At 41.6% G+C, this 19,328-nt stretch overlaps 1 protein-coding gene and 1 pseudogene across 2 annotated transcripts in view; one reads left to right on the top strand and one right to left on the bottom strand.

Moving 5' to 3' along the window:
- The first annotated feature begins 541 nt into the window (after window positions 1-541).
- Window positions 542-19,328, top strand: part of YES1 (YES proto-oncogene 1, Src family tyrosine kinase) — a 109,851-nt gene continuing 91,064 nt past the window's right edge. Inside the window, exon 1 of one of the 2 annotated variants that reach the window (XM_049697678.1) lies at window positions 542-673. The gene's annotated coding sequence lies outside the window, so the exon portion shown is untranslated. Of the gene's footprint in view, window positions 674-767; window positions 982-19,328 lie in introns of those variants that run through there. The other variant, XM_004273776.3, reaches the window with a different exon arrangement.
- LOC117202841 (uncharacterized) lies at window positions 14,523-14,619 on the bottom strand (annotated as a pseudogene).

Here is a 19,328-nt window from a genome sequence, read left to right as displayed (position 1 = left end):
ATTGCCAGCATCGCCTAAGAACACGCTGTCCCAAGACAAGCCAAGGCCACCATTACTGGGAGAGTCGCCAACAAAACTCGGCTTCGGTTCCCTCTCCCGGCAAGGCTGGTTCGACCTACAGTCAACAGGAAGCTCCTGGGGCTGGGACAGGATCCCTGGATCGGAAGGAGGCCAGACGCGAGCGTTTCTGGACGGTGATCAGGCTGGTGATGAGGGTGTTAGTAACACCCCCCTGGCTGGGCTGAGATTTTACTATCCACGACAAAGGGTGCGGAAGCATAGTACTGAAGAGCAAACAGCCAACCCCTCAAAATCCTATACTCCCCCACGAAAACAAAGCCCTCGGCACTACAGAGAGCGGGGCGAGGGGAAAGGAGAAAGGCCGAGGCACCCCACCCTATCTTCCGCGGCAGCGGAGCCGCAGGTTCCGCGCGTGGGGAGGAGGCGCTGTGGGCCTGCTTTCCGTGTGGAGAAGCACCTCCTCCTCACGCCCCCTCAGCCTGCGCCGCCTCGGGAATCCGCCCCAGACCCCGCCGCCATGTTGGGTCGGGATTAGTGACTCGATCTCGCCGCCGACCGGGACAGCTGGAGTGCGGCCCGCAACTCGAGGGGGCGCGCGCCGGCGTCGGAAGGCGAGGTCGCGGGAGCCCGGTCGGGCGCGGCGCGAGTTCCGGTGAGCGGGCGGCCGCGCGCGCAGGTAGCCCGCCCCCGCCCCTACACGGGGGGGCGGGGCCGGGAGTGAGGGCGGGCACCGCGCGGGGAGGAGGTGGAGCGTGAGGCCGCGGTGTTGGGGAGCCCGGGAATTCCCTCCTGAAGTAGCGAGTCCCCGGCTGGCTGTGCCGTCGTCGCTGCCCCTCGGCGCCCGGGACGAGGAGGTGGAGGACGGAGAGGGCCCCACGGGCCTCCCGTCCGCCCGCCGCCCCCTCCCCGCCACCCTTCCCCGCCGCTGCGGCGACTCATGCGAGCGCCGCTGGAGCGCAGGTAAGGACGCTTCGGGGCCCCGCGGGCGGAGCAGGAGGCGGCCGACCCCGGCCCCGCAGCGCTAGGCCCGGCGCCTGCCTGCGCCCGGAGGCGCCGCCGCTCCCCGCCGGCTCCGAGTCGGGAAGTTGGGAGAAACTTCTTCCCTCCCCCGGCCCGGCTTGCCCGACGGGCGTGTGTCCTTCCCGGCGCTACCTGCTCGCCCTCTGCCTCGGTCTCCGCCCAGTCCATTCCTTCCCGGTCCCGCCCAAGTCCGACCCAAGGTCCTGGGAGCGCCGGGACACCCGCACCCGCGTCTCTAAGGTCGTGCTGGCCGCCCGGCGAGGGGTCGGCGAGGTTTCTTTTGGCCGAAGTAAGGGGCGGGAGCAGCGGCCCCTTCCCGTCCCCGGGGTCGGGGGTCTGCCTGTCGGCGGACACGGGGTGGCAACTGTGCCGGGAGAGCGGGCGGGGGAGGGTGGGCGAGCGGGTGAGCCTCTCGCTGCGCTAGGTTTGATTGAAAACCGCAACATGTTAAAGTTTTCCTTTGTTTTGGGTTGGGGGTTGGGAAATACGCTGTTCAGCGTGCACTTTTAGTGTTATGACGCTCCGCCTCCCATTTGGTTCGGTTCTCTGTCCACATGTGTTACAGAAAATTTTGTTTTAATGTGTGTTTTTCTTCTTGATAATTGCTTCCAGCTTTTGCTTTATTGGGCATGGGGCAACGTTGTTTTAAGAAGCTCTTAGAAAATCAAATCCGATGTAGGGTAGGGACTGCTTTAATTTTTGTTCTGTAGTGGGTGGGACCCAACATGGTTTGGATTTGGTAGAATTATTTTCTGCTTCATTAATTAAAACAGGCACGGCATAACACACGGTCTGACGCTTTATAAATTGTTAGAGAAATGAAAAGCTGAGTCTCCACTGGAATCAAACTTTATGTTCAAGCCATTTATTATGTGTATATATGTTCCCACCGGAATGTGTGTTCACATAGATGATCTCACATATACATGTGTATGATGGTGGTATACTCGTGCATTGCAACTGCAGGATTGCAGTGGCAAAGTTAACTTGATAATTCTAAGTGTGTTTAAACCATCCTGTTAAATTATCTGTGGTTAAATTACACACTAAGGAAAATATTACTAAATAGGTACATGTGACTATAGGCATTTAAGGCAAAGTGTGGTAAATTTAATGTATTAACTAGCACAATGGTTGGCACACAGTGGACAGGAAACATTTTGAATGGACAGGTAATGAACGAGTGTCTTGTATTAGAAGCCAAGGACCTTGTATGTGTCACATACAAGATTTTCATCTGTAGTTCTGTAAGAAAGTTATATTTCATTATTTATGTTTTGTTCTGTCTTTACTAATATATTAGACCCCTGCCATAGTTGACGTTTTAAGAAAAGGAAGTGTAATTGTATTTTAACTTTTGGACATTAGCTAAACCTCAGTGGAGATTTTGAATGCTGGTTGACAATTCATTGGGTCCTAAATTTGAAAAAAAAGACTTTGATCTGAATCTAAGTACAGGACAGTTCACATTCATGTTTCCAGGATAAAGTATAAAAGGGCTCTTAAAATATGTACTCTGCCGTAACCACCATAATGTTATAATAGCTTTAATTTTGCAGTACATTTTTGCTGACTTCATAAACCACAAAATTGACTCCATTCTGTTCAACCGAAAGTGAAATTACAGCTTTGACCTATCTTCTGGGATAGGTGGAATTTGTCTTATGGCTGAAGTATAATATTAACACATGGTTCAAGTTTTTTTTTTTAAATCAGTGAATTCTCAAGCTGAAAAATCAACGTCTATGCAGATAAATCTCTTTCATGGTATGTAATGTTAAAAGAATAAATATTCTAAAAGATAGCAAGGACCCAGTGTAAATGAAATATTACTGACACATGCTTTAAGAGTTGTTTATGTAGAGTTCAAATTTGCATCCTTTTAGGCAGTAAATAATTTATTAATGTAATTTTTCTTTATAAATATGTTTAGCTCTTTAGTGAGTCTGTTTAGCGTAGATGTTATTTATTATTAGTTTCTACTAGCATTATATTAAAAAAAGCCTAATGTCAAAAATTTTTAAAGAGCAGTATTAAGGTCTGGTATCTAGGAATGCAAACTCGGGGGGTAAAACTATGTATTTTTTAAAAACCTGCAAGGAAGTGATTTCTGTAAAAGTAAAGATAAAAGAGGAGGGAGGAGGCTGTGATTGGGACCTGGCTCCTGAAGTGGTGGCAAAGTTCTTTAACCTGATGGTGGTATAGTTCAAGCGTATAGTTCATTACGCCATGATTGCTTTTCTGTGTCTGTGTTTTAGTTTATGTGAAACTTTTAAAATTTCCTTTTTAAAGAAGCCTGTGTGTAATGTACTTTACACTGTATAAGGTGTTTCGCTAAAGGACTTAATATTTGGTGACTGACTTTAGAATACTGCTGGGCTGCCCTTTGCAAACAGGATTAGACCTATTAAACCATAACTGGGAAATACCAGCTGGCGTATGTAACTACTTTCACAGGTGAATAACATATGTTAATTATGTTAATATTTTGAGGAAAGACACCAGGTTTAACTAACTTTAAATCCTCTTCAGTTTTGTATGTTGTACATGACAAATAGTAGGTAATCAAAATATGTTTATTAAACTAGGGAACACTGTTCTATCATCAAATATAAAATATGCCCTATTTTTCAGAAGATTATGGTAGCATGACAGTTAAGACGCAAAATTTAACTATGGCATCAAGGTAATAAGTCTTTCATCCATTTTCAGTTTTCTGGAACAATAATTCTTTAGATTGGTAATTTCAGCCTGCGATTTGATATTCTTAAGGATGTCTTAAAATTCTCAGCATAAAATAAGTTGTCATTTACTCAGACTTTATGAAGATGTGCCGTATAGCACCTAAAGAAATGGTGTTTTGTTTCAAATGACATTATGGTGTTGGAGTTTCCAAAATGCTGTGAATCGCTGCCTTATGCTACTTTACTTGCTTTGTGTAATGGCTTGCTGTGTTAGTTGTTGGTGTGGTTGCTTTGCATTGTGGTAATGTAGAGCTGAAGAGGAGAGATCATGGCTGTACCAAGTTCTTATATCACAGGAACTTTCAGTTATGTTACAAAGGTGATGTTTGTGGTGCTGGCTTTGTTGTGTGAATATTTACAGGAAGTTTTAGTTAAGATCTTCCATTGTTCAGAACGCTACATGGCTTAGGTCACCTTCAGTTCACGTTTAAACAGGTCTGTAATACAAATACAAGTTCCTCTAGTGAGGTACAACTGCTTTTCTTTAAAGGAAATCATCTGTTCCTGTTAAAGTACCCTGGTATCTGATTGGTAGTGTGTGTGGCGGTTTGTGTGGCTATGGTAGGGTATGCAGTCTCTCTTTTCTTCCTCTCAGCTGCTCCGGCGCCACAATTAGGCTGCCTATTGCTCAGCTACAGCTGCTGGGTGATTATGAACCATCCAGCTCCTGTCTATACTCAGAGGCAGATTTAGCAAAAGGAGCTAGAGTAACAACAGAGGGTGAAAGAGAAGAGCCAGTGCCGCTGCCAGGATCATTTTAACCTGTCTGTGTGCCAAGGAATCGTTGGCTGCAGCAGCGCCACTGTTGTCTTGGAACTAGCAGACTTGATAGCAACACATCCTGGTCTGGGTTAGGTTTACCTGGTGTTATTCTTTAAGATCTTGAAGCTCACTCCAGGAAAGAAAGGGAATCCTGTAATTTCAGAGTACAGGATAATGTACAATGAGGTTACTGATGGGCTGAGCTATGCCTCTGCTCCCCCGCACCGCCCCCCAACCCGGGACAGCAGTGCCCTTCAGTTTCCCTAATTTGAATATATATGTGATTTCAGGTTCTCTGAAGCGTATACCATATACTCTGTGCTGTTTTAACCCGTGTCTCTTTGAAGTGCTGCTGCTGTTACTGTTGCTTGGCGGGTGGCAGAGCTGATATGTTCTTTGGACTCCCTGCTTTTTTTCCAGTAAGTGGAAGACCTTCAAAAGGGATTATTTCTAGAACTAGCTGCACATGGCATATCCCCTGTGACTGCTGGAGTTTTGCAAGTAGGAACCCTAGATTATTTTTCCTGTTGTTCTTTATTCCTGGGGTGTGAGAAGATGGACATCAGCAAACGCAGATACAGCATCAGCTCTATATGGCAAGCCCCAGACTGGAAGAGGCCGCAGGCAAATTTTGCTGCTTCTGAAATGTTGCTCAGTGTGCCAAGCAAAGAGCAGCAGCATCTTGTCCTCTCGTTTACCACTACCGTTGGAAAATCTAGACAATTCCTTTTGATAGTTCTGGCTTTGGAATTTAGTGGTTCAGGATTTGGCTGATTTGGGATGGGGAATAGAGAGTATTGGGAGAAGTAGCTCTCAAACTGGTGTAACCAGAAGGAAGGAAGAAGTAAGGAAGACTGTGTACACTTGAACATTAACAAGTACACATTGTTATCGTGGCACATACTTAACAAGACATTGGTGTGTTGACCCCCTTCTCTGTGCTCCCACAGAACGCTGGTATCGAAGCACATTTCTCCTTGCATTCTAATTATTTCTTTCCATGACTGTGATATACTTGACCTAGTACTCGCTGTGGCAAGCAACTGTTTTATATGAATCTTTGAGAACAGTCCCTAATAGAATAAATCCTTTTGAGCTGTATTCAGGGATGTGGTTCTGTGTATATTTATATGAGTTTATATATACAGACTTTCCTCACACACAACATGTTTTTAAGGTATACCTGTAGTAAAATTTTACAAAAGTAGCCTAGTACTTTTTCAGAAGCTGATGTTAAAACAAGTTCTTTAAATCTTTAACCCTCATAAGTTTTGGTCTAGAAAATGATTTTATAAAACTGTTTAAAAAGTTTAAACTTTAAATGTGAACTTAAAGGTCATTTTGATATTTCTAACATAAACTGGAAACTCTTTGTAGTTGAAGTTATACTAGTTTCTAGTAAGGTTTATTTTAAATAAGTGTTTTTTTTACTATTTTAGTGAATGTTGAAAGCCCAAGATCCTAGATTGTAAAAAAAAGTACATCTGGGGGACTTGCCTGGTGGTCTAATGGTTAAGACTCCATGCTTCCATTGCAGGGGGTGCAGGTTCGATCTCTAGTCGAAGAACGGGGATCCTGGTGCCACGCAGTGCAGCCAAAAATTAAAAAAAAAATTTTTTGGGGGGGGTATCCTATCATGGTATTAGTGACAGTATTATAATTGTGATAATATTCGTATATTCCAAGGACAAAAAGAAAAAGAAATCCTTGTTTTCTTGATGTAATCTGTGAAAGAATGCATAGGTCATAGGGTATGTCTGCTGAATTATTGGTGGGGGTGGAGGCAGGAAGTACTGGGAGGAAAAGACTGACCACTGAAACCTAAAGATTGTCTGGTTTCAGCCTCTGTTCCTAACAATATATGCAGACCTTAGGTTTTCTTAAACTGATTACAGAGGCTAGTCACTTCTCTAATTTTTTAATGTAACTTTTAGTTTCTTAGCGTTAAGTAGAAATTGGGGTGGGGTGGAGAAAATTGGTGGCTTTTGCTTCATAAGTTAATACTTAAAACTGTTTCATGGCAAGTTTATTGATTTGTTTTTTGTTTTTTTTGTCTGTATTGGGTCTTCATTGCTGCGCGGGCTTTCTCCAGTTGTGGAGAATGGGGGCTACTCTTCGTTGTGGTGCGCTGGCTTCTCTTGTTGCGGAGCATGGGCTCCAGGCACGTGGGCTTCAGTAGTTGCAGCGCGAGGGCACAGGAATTGTGGCTCGTGGGCTCTAGAGCGCAGGCTCAGTAGTTACTGCGCATGGGCTTAGTTGCTCTGTGGTATGTGGGATCTTCCTGGACCAGGGCTCGAACCCGTGTCCCCTGCATTGGCAGGTGGATTCTCAACCACTGTGCCACCAGGGAAGTCCCAAGTTTATTGATTTCTTACATTTGTTCTGATGTAATTAGTATTTTCACATTATAGGTACTTTTTAATTAGCAGCAGTCAGGCATTTGAAAAGGAGCAGAGAAGGTAACATGATGTAATAAGGACAAGACTAAAAGGTAGAAGACCATCTGCATTTTAATTCCACTTGTGACAGTGAAGAGCTATGTGGCCTTGGTCAATTCACTGAACTTCATAGGCCTCAGTTTCACCATTTGAAACAGGGGTACAGTTGGGCCAGATGTTTTCTAATATTCTTTCAGCCTTATTTAAATATGTGGCTCTACTGCAGTTGAAGTTTTTATATTGATAAAATTTTAAGGAAATGTTTTAGAGTCTAGAATTTGAAATACAATTAGATATCAGGTAAGTAAAAGTTAGGGTAAAAAACTGACCCACAGACTTGACCCTGGACTTTCTCAGGCAAATAAAGTGTATTCCATTCATTAAGTGGACATTTATTAAACCTGTGGTGCAACAAATACTATGCCAGTTTTGATGTTATAAAAATGATTGCAGCATGACTGCTACCTTCTAGGAATTCACAGTTGGGTGGAACTGGCTATAATTATGAGGCTGTTATAAATTTTTTGGATTGATCTTTTTAGTGTGATAATCCATTAGAATACTTCTCTGATTTTTGATGGTATTAGGGTGTGATACATCTGAAGCTTTAATAAATCCCTTTGTACTACATAGATTTAGCCTCAAGTAAACCGATTCAGTTCTCTAGGCAGGAAGACTTGATGTTTTTCTAGATGTTAGTTCATTACAGATACGTGTGACTCACATACACAGGCTCCACAACACCTGTACAGAGGTTTTACTATAAGAAAACACATTTGAAAGCAAGGCTTTTAAAAAAACATTTCAGATTTATTTTGCAGTAAAGTTAGAAAAGGACTGAATGATTCATTGAAGCACATAGTTGTGATGTCAGTTAACAGGTAGTCATGACTGGATGACAGCTTTGCTGCATTGTATCGGGAAAAGAGCCTCTGACATTAATTAAAACATCTTTTTTAATTGATAGAACCGGAGACTAATTATTTAGGATATTTTTCTTTAACACATGTAGTTAACATTTAGAACAAAATAAGCATGGGCATTTGAAGATGGTTAGCTTTTTAAGGTTTGCATAATAGATTTTGTAGAAAGAAAGAGAAGGAAGGAAAAGAAAAGAAACTAAAACTATAAGGTGGAAAATCAGTATATTTTTCCCAGAAAAAGTTCTTTTTGTAAGGTTAGCCTTTTTGGTTAGATTTCTGGGCAGCCCATTAGAGTTTACCTGTAAAAACCTAACATAAAGATATAACAGTGTTTCTGTGGTAAATATGTTCTGATTGATTTTAAGTTTTGTGTGTTTTTTTAAATTTGCTGAGCTCTTTGAGCAAATGAAATACTTGGCCTACTAAATGCTCTGATTATACAGTGGATAACCTGTAGCTTTGCCAGTCCTCACCTTCCCAGCTTTTCACTATTTAAAAATCACTGTTATGAGCTCCATATTAGGATGCTAGGACTCTGAGCTTAATTTAAGGACAGAAGCTTCCCTAGTTCCTCCCACCTGCTTGCTAGGCACTGTGAAACTTGCTTCCTACCCTGACCCGGTGTGAGAAATGGAAACAGGTCAAAAGATTGGGAATGAGAAACAAAAATGAGGGGAGTAGAAGAGGAGAAATGAGAAGTGGATGTAGTATGAAGTTTATAATTTTCTTTTTTGTGTCCTTTTTTCTTTTTCCCACTCCTTCTGTTAGGTATTGGGTAAAGACGGAAGAAAACCTGTTTTATTTTTTATTTTTAGATTTTATTTATTTTCTTTTAAACAATTTTTTGGCTGCATCGGGTCTTAGTTGCGGCATGCAGGATCTTTCATTGTGGCGCGGGCTCTTTGTTTTGGCACGTGGGCTTCGCTCTAGTTGTGGCGTGTGGGCTTTAGAGCACGTGGGCTCTGTGGTTTGCGGCACATGGGCTCTCTCGTTGAGGCGCGCGAGCTCAGTAGTTGTGGTGTGGGGACTTAGTTGCCCTGCAGCTTGTGGGATCTTAGTTCCCCGACCAGGGATCGAACCCCGTCCCCTGCATTGGAAGGCGGATTCTTTACCACTGGACCACCAGGGAAGTCCCAAGAAAGCCTGTTTTATGTCAGATGCTTTGCTATACATACATATACATTTTCACGTTTAACTTAAATCTTTGAAAAGGCATTCCCAAAACACAGAGGAATCATGCATAAGATAGGCTTTTACTACACACAAAGAAACTGAGGACCAGTAAGTATATGTAATTTGCTAAGGTCACATGACTCGTTGATGTGACTGAATAATTGACAGCAAGACTGTTTCCTATAAGACACCTTCCTTAGGGATAAGGAGCAATGATGGAAAGGGAGATTTTTTATCTTTTTCCTTCTTCCTTAAACTGTACATTTGTATCGGGCTGAGAATTTTCAACACTTACACTTTTCTTTTTAATGGAATTAGCTTTGTGGTGCATCTTTCATAATGGGTGTTGAGGTCAACTATTGTATGAGCTAAAAAATTGGGTTATTGCACTAACTAAACTGTAGCTACAGCCCACATTACAGAGACAGTGTTTGCATGTTTTTCCAATCAAGTTTTTTTCCTATCTAAATTTAATTCATCAGGGAATTCCCTGGCAGTCCAGTGGTTAGGAGTCTACGCTTTCACTGTGGAGGGCCTGGGTTCAATCCCTGGTCGGGGAACCAAGATCCCACAAGGCTCCCACAAGCTGTGTGGCGTGGCCAAAAAGAAAAAAATTCATCAAAGGAGCAAAGGAGCATGCAGAAGTGGGTTATTACTCTAACTCAACTGGAGTAAATGTGGTTCATTTGTAAGTTTGGGTTTGTAAAGTATATATATAGTCTGTATGTATATAGTCAGCCTCCCCCCATATATATTTTTATATATATATATAGTTTATGGTCAAATCAGTTTTCCTTCTACTGTGCAATATTGCCTTCTTTTCTACTAAGTATATGATTTATTCCTAGATGAGTTAGTAGAAATAGATGGAAGCTCTGTATTGTCTAAATTGTCCTCCATCATGTTTCAGGCACATGCTGCAGAAAGAGAGCACACTTTCTGATTTGTTCTGTCAGTAGGATGGTGGTTTCCTGCACCTTGGTACAAACTTACCAACATTCAAAGCTGCACTTCCTTTTTAAGGAAATCCAGTAGAATTCTTCCAAATTGGCTTGTTCTTTTATTTATTTAAAATTTTTATTATTTTATTTTTTTGGCTGCGTTGGGTCTTCGTTGCTGCGCGCGGGCTTTTCTCTGGTTGCGGCCAGCGGGGGACTTCTCTTCGTTGTGGTGCGCAGGCTTCTCATTGTGGTGGCTTCTCTTGTTGCAGAGCACGGGCTCTAGGCGTGTGGGCTTCAGTAGTTGTGGCGCGCAGGCTCAGTAGTTGTGGCGCACGGGCCTAGTTGCTCCGTGGCATGTGGGATCTTCCCGGACCAGGGCTCAAGCCCTTGTTCCCTGCATTGGCAGGTGGATTCTTAACCACTGCACCACCAGGGAAGCCCTGGCTTGTTCCTTTAAATCTTACTGTTCCATGAATTCCTCACTCTCTGCATGAAGAGTCTCATCTAAAGCTCTAAATGGAAATTTTGTTTGCTACTCTTTTGCCACTGTGTCAAGTTCCATTGACAGTGATTTCCTTCACCACCTTAGAAGCCTTTTCTTCTTTGGCTTCCTTTTATTTCTTCCGTTGTATCTAAGAATGTACTCTTTGTCCTCTCTTATAAGCTGGAGCATTGTTTTCTATGGGAATACAGCTTGATTTTGTTGCATTATTATCCCACATAGAATATCCGCAGTACAACTCCACACATCACTGCCAACAGTTCCATCACTGCCTGTGTTTATTGAGTCTACATAAGGATTAGCAGATAGGTTTAAACTGTTGTGCTAGGGACTCCCCAGTGGTCCAGTGGTGAAGAGTCCACGCTCCCACTGCAGGGAGCACGGGTTCCATCCCTGGTTGGGGGAACTAGAATCCCGCATGCCACGCAGCGCAGTCAAAAAATAAATATATAAAATACCCTGTTGTGCCAACTCTATGAGCTTAGAATGGCTTCCACTAGGTAAGCTCCACGAGGGTAGGATCTTTATTTTGTTTACTGAAGTTATCCCAAGTATCTAGAACAACAGCACATAGTAGGCACGTATTAAATAGTTTTAAAATATGGGCAAGTACAGCAGTTCGCTGGCCATATTTGCTTGCCATGGGCATAGGAGAAAGGAGTGTCAGCAGCCAGCTTCTCACTGAAAACTCATGCAGTAAGTAACCTCAAGACTCCTTGGAGTGGCAGGCCCAGTGCTAAACAATGGCATTAATGCTCAGGATGAATTCAGATAAACACTCTACTTGAGTCTGATGAAGAAACTGAGATTTGATTTAGCAGTGACTTGTAAATGTTAAGGAGAAGTAAGAATAAGTGGGTTTCTTTTCTTTATATCATAGTCTCTATATCTCTAGCAGCCATGCTTCTTAAAAACTGTAGCACACATCGGTTCCCCATACACTGATTGAGTCATATGCTTGTATCTGGTTGTAGGTAGAACTGAGACAAATAGTCCTTGGCAGGGCCGCTACCTTCCAGTGACAACTTTACACCATAGAAGGGGAGAAGGCATTTTTAGTGGAAACGTAGCTGTCTCTATCACAGAAGGGAACAGGAAGTAACCTAGTAGTTGAATGAGTTAGGTATATGGAAATACACTATCTAGTTGTATAAACATGATTAGAATATTTATTTGAAAGGTGTGGGCACAGATGGTATTTTCTTAATTCGGGCAACAATATTAGTACAGGAGCGAACTAACGGTGATGGTTTAAGATTCTAGTGGGCAATATACCACCTAAAGGAATGAATTTCCCAGGCTTTTTTATTTTTTATTTTTTTATTTTTTTTGCGGTACGCGGGCCTCTCACTGTTGTGGCCTCTCCCGTTGCGGAGCACAGGCTCCGGACGCGCAGGCTCAGCGGCCATGGCTCACGGGCCCAGCCGCTCCACGGCATGTGGGATCTTCCCGGACCGGGGCACGAACCCGTGTCCCCTGCATCGGCAGGCAGACTCTCAACCACTGCGCCACCAGGGAAGCCCCTCCCAGGCTTTTTTATATGAAAAGTTTGAGAAGCACCCTGGTAAGGAAGGGGGTCAGAGTAGAATGGGGCTTTTATCTAAATATATTTAGATAGCACTTTTAGTGATTGAGAAAAGACAGTAATTAGCCGTATCAAAGAATTTGGTGGGGAATAGTGGCAGGTGGAAATTATGATGGAGCTAAACCTCCCTTTCCCCAGTCTCACCTCACACTTCCCCTTCCCCCCACCCCCTTAAGCCACTCCTACTGGGGCTTAGCTTTTGATTTTTTTTTTTTAATGAATAGAACTTAAGTCAGAAGGAGGAACTCGTAATAAAGGTCAAGTAGAAGAGAGAGTCAAGAACCTCTTAGGTTGTCAGAGGATGAATAGGATTTTTAGGATGATTGATGCTTAGAAGAGGGAAAAACTAATGACAACGTAGACGATTCTTCGAGATAATCACAGCCAGCAGTAAGAAGCCACAGATCCACAACTTCGGAAAGTCGAAATGATAGATCATAAGAAACAACTAGCACGTCTTCTTTTTAATCTCCTAACTTCTGTAACAAGAGGATGCTCTTTAATGGAAAAGCTAGAAAAAAAGTATAAGAAACTAGATAGCAGATAGTAAGAGGGTATCTAGCTTTGACTGATTTCAGGCTTCTAGGTCCAGAAGAATTCCATCTGAAGGTTCTAAAAGACATTTCTGATATTCCCAGGACCCCACTGATAATAGAAAGAAATCATGGTGGACTTCCCTGGTGACACAGTGGTTAAGAATCTGCTTGCCAGTGCAGGGAACACAGGTTTGATCCCTGGTCTGGGAAGATCCCACATGCCACGGAGCAGCTAAGCCTGTGCGCCACAACTACTGAGCTGCGCTCTAGAGCCTGCAAGCCACAGCTATTGACCCCATGTACTGCAACTACTGAAGCCCGCACGCCTAGAGCCCGTGCTCTGCAACAAAGAGAAGCCACCGCAGTGAGAAGCACGTGCACCGCAACGAAGAGTAGTCCCTGCTTGCCGCAACCAGAGAAAGCCTGCGTGCAGCAACGAAGACCCAACGCAGCCAAAAATAAAAACAAAATTAAAAAGAAAAAGAAAGAAATCATAGAGACAGACATCTCAGAAAGAAAGAAAAATGATTAAATGATGCCTTAAAAGGTGAATTTTAATAAATGCAGACACTGAAAGTTGCCTTTAAATCTGGACAAGATTCTGTAACAGTTTATTAAACAGTTACCATTTATAAACAATTGGAATGTTACAGAGAAGTAATTCTTAACAGTTAGTTGTCCAGCAGTGCTTTCTTGAATTGTTGAACCACCTCTTTGTAGTCTGAGTAAATACTGGCTCTAGATCATCTGTCAGTGGTACTTTCCTGTGTTGGTGAGTGGTCGGACCTGATAAAGCTTAGTTTCCTTCTAACAGCAAGGGTCAGTGATTCCTTTTCCAATTTATTTATTTTTTGGTCTGTTTTATTTTCCCCTTTCTGTAATTAAGTCTTCTAATGGCACTATAGACTTTGCTTTATCTTTTTGATATTCAGTCAGGGATATTAACAGGTTTAAAGCTCTTTTTATGTATTTCTGGATTTTTCTTTTTTAAGGAAAATTAAACTGGAGTATGGGATAAGCATGTGTGTTTATCCCGTAATATCTGTGAACATTGTTTTATTTTTATTATATATATGAACAAAGATACCTCAGAGTTATTTTTATTTGCTTTTTCAGTTGAAGTCTCCTGTGCATTTTTCTGTGCTTGCTCATAACCATTGCCAATCTTGCTCTTGGGTTGTCTTTTTCTTATAGATTTTTACAGATTCTTCGTGTACAATGGATATTAATCCTTTATGTTGCAAACACTTCATATCTCTGCTTGTCTTTGTTTAATGTTTTTCTTTTATCTTAAAGTATTACAAGTAATTTTCCTTTTGTAACTTCTGAATTTTGTGTTCTAAGAATACTTTCCACAGTTGACAATAATTTAAAAAATTCTATTTATAGGTTTTTGTTTTGTTTTATGTTACAAATAATTTAGCTGTTTACTCTGAAACTTATATATGTTGTAAGATAAGGATCCAGTTCCTTTTTTCTTTCCTCAGATGATAGAGCTCACCAATGCTGTTTATTAAATCTAAATCTCTCCTTTTACCACAGATTCAAAATGCCACATTTAGCATTTACAAATTCTTTTACTCTCAGGCTTGTTTTGGGGCACTCTTTGTTTTCCCGATATTTACTTGTTTATTCCTATGCCAGTACCACATAGCTTGATGATGAGGATGATCATGACCCTGATAACAACAGCAGGAGCAGCAGCTAATGCGTATTGAGTATTACCTGTGTACCAGTCACAGTGGTAAATACTTTAACATATTTTACCTGATTCATTTCTCACAAAACCCAGAGTTAGGTATTCTTTTTTTTTTTGAAAATCTGGCTTAAATGTTCTGACCGGTAGCCATCTTATTTAATGAAAGGATTTTCTTTCTTTAAATATGGAACACTTCACAAATGTGCCTGTCCTTGCACAGGGGCCATGCTAATCTCTGTATCGTTCAAATTTTAGTTTATGTGCTGCCAAAGCAAGCAATTGAGTTAAGTATTTTCAATATCTTTATTTTTACAGGTGAAGAAGTAGGTTTTGAGAAGTTATATTTATTTAGGTTACAAGCTAGGACTGTCACCAACTCTGACTCTAGAGCCTATACTCTTAACCATGAGGTTGTGATTACTAGTGGGACAAATTTCCTCATTTTTCTTTTTTTAAAAATTTCTCGGGCTTCCCTGGTGGCGCAGTGGTTGAGAGTCCGCCTGCCGATGGAGGGGACCCAGGTTCGTGTCCTGGTCCAGGAAGATCCGACATGCCGCCGGAGCGGCTGGGCCCGTGAGCCATGGCCACTGAGCCTGCGCGTCTGGAGCCTGTGCTCCGTAACGGGAGAGGCCACAACAGTGAGAGACCCGCGTAATGCAAAAAAAAAAAAAAAAAAAAAATTTTCTCAGCTATTCTTATGCATTTACTTTTCCATATGAACATTGTGCTTTTGATCTAGATAATGTTAATTATTTAGATTTATTTAGGGAAGAATGGACACCTTTATAATAATGGATCTTATTATCTAAAAATAAATGGTTTGTTTCATTTATTAAGGTTCTTTATATCCCACAGTTTTATTTTTTTAATATAGACTCTGAACATTTGTTGTTAAGCTTATTCATAGGTATTATTTCATGTGTGGTTTTAGAAAAACTTGTTATTTGGAAATAATTTCAAAGTTACAGAAGAGTTGCTAACATTTTGCCACATTTGATTTTGTCATTCCTTTCTTGTATATGTGTGTGGGTATCCTCCCCACATCCCCACCTTGAAAGTTAGTTGCAGACATCATTCTCATCACCCTTAATTACTTCGGTGTACATTTTCTAAATCAGGGACATTTTCTTATACACCGACAGTACAGTCAATCAAATTCAGGAATTTTAACATCACTATGACACAGTTATCTAATAGATGATTGTTGTAGGTTGAATTGTGTTTCCCCCAAAAGTTCTAATCCCCAGTATCTGTGAATGTGACCTTATTTGGAAATAGGGTCTTTGCAGATGTAATCAAGTTAAAATGAAGTCATACTGAATTAGGGTGGGCCCTAATCCAGTATGACTGGTGTACTGATAAGAAGAGGAAAATGCCATATGACGATAGAGGCAGAGATGGGAGCGACACAGCTGCAAGCCAAGGAGTCCAAGGATTGCCAGCCACAACCAGAAGTTAGCAGGAGGCAAGAAAGATTCTATCCAGAGTTTCAGAGGGAGCGTGGTCCCGCTGGCACCTTGATTTTGGACTTGTGGCCTCCATTACTGTGAGAGAATACATTTCTGTTGTTTTAAGCCTTTTTAAAAAAATTTATTTATTTATTTTTAATATATTTATTTATTTATTTATTTTGGCTGTGTTGGGTCTTCGTTGCTGTGTGCGGGCTTTCTCTAGTTGCGGCGAGCGGGGGGCTACTCTTCGTTGCGGTGCGCTGGCTTCTCTTGTTGCAGAGCACGGGCTCTAGGCGTGCGGGGTTCAGTAGTTGTGGCACGTGGGCTTAGTAGTTGTGGCTCGCGAGCTCTAGAGCTCAGGCTCAGTAGTTGTGGCGCACAGGCTTAGTTGCTCTGCGGCATGTGGGATCTTCCCGGGCCAGGGCTCGAACCCGTGTCCCCTGCATTGGCAGGCGGATTCTTAACCACTGTGCCACCAGGGAAGCCCATATTTACTTATTTTTAAACAGCAGCCCTAAGGAGTTAATGTCGCAGTCCATAATCAAAATTTTTCTAGTTGTCCTAATAGTGTCCTTTATAACAAAAATCCAGAATGTAACCCACTGCATCTAGTTATGGTTCTTTAGTCTCCTTTAATCTGAATAGTTCTTTAGCCTTTATCTTTCATGATGTTGATATTTTTGAAAAGTCAGAATGCTTGTTTTGTACAGGGTACCTTATTGAGGATTTGTCTGTGCTTTCTCGTGATTAGATTTAGATTATGAATTAGGGCAGGAATACTACTGATATATCAGGGGTATTGTGTCGTTCCTGGTATAGCCCATCAGGAGGCACACCTTGTTAGTCCCATTATTAGCAGTATTAATTCTGCTTAGGTAAGGTGATATCTGTCAGGTTTCTCCACTGTAAAGTTAACATTTTTCTCTTTTTCATTAATAAGTGATTTGTAGGAAAATAGTTTTAGATTCCATGAATGAGTCTTGCCTGAATTGATTATTGAAATGATGGCTGCAAAGTAATACTTTTCTAACTGTGTAATTCCTTCTATGTTTATTAGTTGGGATTCTGAAAGAAAATCTTCCCTTCTCACTCATTTATATCAGAGTGATTTTTGGATTTTCTTTTTAGTCAACAGGTTGTAATCTATTAGTGTCATTCATTTTGATGCTCAAATTCATCCTGTATTTAGCCAGCAAGAGCCTCTTCAAGATGGTTCCTGTACACTTTCGATATATCCACATCATGTTTTGAGTAGTACTTAATTTTCTTGGTGTAAGATGTCCCAGGCTCTGAAACTGAGCAGAGGGCTTGTGTGTCTGCAGTGCAGAAAGCCAAACTCTGACAGCGGGAGTTTGTAGCAAAGTAAGGATTTGTTACAGGGTGCCATGCAGGGGAGTGGAAGACAAGCCTCAGGCCCACTCCAACTTGGTCTTTGAGTTAGGGATATTCTTAAAGGGGAAGAACAAAGAGGCTGGGATTAACAAAAGAGACATGGTCTTGTGACATTTTTCAGTCATAGTTTTGGGAGTCAGGATGTTTCTGGTTTATGATTCTCCTAGCCAGGTGGTCCATGGCTCGGGGGTCTGTTAGCTCATCTTGCCCTGGAGAAATGACCTGAGTTTGTATATTACTGATGATATCTACATCAGCAGCTTTAGGCATCTGACTCTGGTTGATTAGTGTTCAGTTAGCACGGCATTGAGGTCAGAGGGGACAAGAAAGGGGATAAAGTTTTGGATAGACATATTAACCATAAACTTTGTAATGGAACTTGGTTTCAGTCCCCACTCCTGTTTTAACTTTCCCCAAATCTTTCAGGGAATGGGGCGACAGCTGCTCTGGCTACTTCTTGTTGAAACAGGGTGTATTCTTGCCTCAATTTGGGGAATGGAAATGTTGCATACCAACTTTCAAAACACTTGGTCAAATAGATCATAGGTCACCATGAAACAATACTTATTCACTTAACAAAGTGACAATAAAAGATTTCAAAAGCAAATATATAGAGTTAGAACAAATTACTTAAAAGGTAAAGAAAGTTAGCCGCTCAGTATTCCCCACAAAAAAAATTTGTTTTCTTAACAAAACATATTCAAGTTTTGTACCATATTGCCTTTAATCTTAAAATTCATTGACTCAATTAAATTCATCCTGATCTTAATCCTGACCACACATAGAATTCCTTTTTTTTTTTGATTTTAATTTTTGTCTGCGTTGGGTCTTCGTTGCTGCATGCAGGCTTTCTCTTGTTGCGGCGAGTGGGAGCTACTCTTCGTTGTGGTGTGCGGGCTTCTCATTGTGGTGGCTTCTCTTGTGGCACGTGGGCTTCAGTAGTTGCAGCACACAGGCTCAGTAGTTGCAGCACATGGGCCCTAGAGCATGTGGGCTTCAGTAGTTGCAGTGCGTGGGCTCAGTAGTTGTGGCACACGGCTTAGTTGCTCCACGGCATGTGGGATCTTCCCGGACCAGGGATCAAACCCGTGTCCCCTGCATTGGCAGGTGGGTTCTTAACCACTTTGCCACCAGGGAAGTCCCATAGAATTCCTTTCTATGGATTCTTTATTTTCTCTTGCAAATCTTCTGCAACTTTCTGTATCCATATTAATTTGTCCCCTACTTTCTTTCCCTTAACAAAATGCATTTCCATTCCTTATACCTTCTTTTTCCTTGCATACAAAGATGTTTTCCATATTAATTTTTAGTTTTAATTACACTAATTAAAATTCTCAACTCTTAAAAACCTTAATTTCTGATGAAAACTAAGAAGTAAGTAATTGTGGACTGTTTGTCATACCACCATTTCCCCATTGGCAAATTTTATGAACATATTCTATAACCTCTAGAAACATACATTTCCTCAGAGCATAATTTTTTAAATTGAAGTATAGTTGATTTACAATATTATGTTAGTTTCTCATAACATAGTTTCTTTCCTCAACATGGTACAGGATGTGTCTAATAAACCCAAACGTCTTTAGTTTTTCTCTCGTAAGAAGACAAAAGTAGATAGACTTGTTTAGCAGTTAATGTTTCAGTATTTTATCTTATTTGAAATGACCTGGATATTCAATGAATTCCCATCATTTAACTTTATTTAGCAAAACTTTAAAGTTTCAAGTTACCAAAAGTCTGGAGAAACTATTTTTACTTGAAATTTTAATTTATTTTTTTCATTTTTGGCCACGCCACGTGGCATGTGGGATCTTAGTTCCCTGACCAGGGATGGAACCCGGGCCCCCTGCGTTGGAAGCGTGGAGTCTTAACCACGGGGCCACCAGGGAAGTCCTTGGAGAATCTAGTTTTAAATAGACATACCTAAAACATAATTATGCCTTAGGAGTTCACCTAAAATTTCCTATCTCATTTATCTCTATTTCATTACTTATGAAAATACCAAGGTTGCAAATAGTGAGTCTACACCTTACCCACAACTTCTGTCCAACTGCTGTAAATTGGGATTTCCCATGACACCTCCTTGGGTTTGATAATTTGCTGTAATGGCTAACAACTCAGGAAAAGTTTATTTACTTGGT

This window comes from Orcinus orca, chromosome 15 (assembly GCF_937001465.1).
Source record: "Orcinus orca chromosome 15, mOrcOrc1.1, whole genome shotgun sequence".
In the NCBI taxonomy this organism is placed as follows: domain Eukaryota; kingdom Metazoa; phylum Chordata; class Mammalia; order Artiodactyla; family Delphinidae; genus Orcinus; species Orcinus orca.
This window is presented reverse-complemented; position numbering and strand designations above follow the sequence as displayed.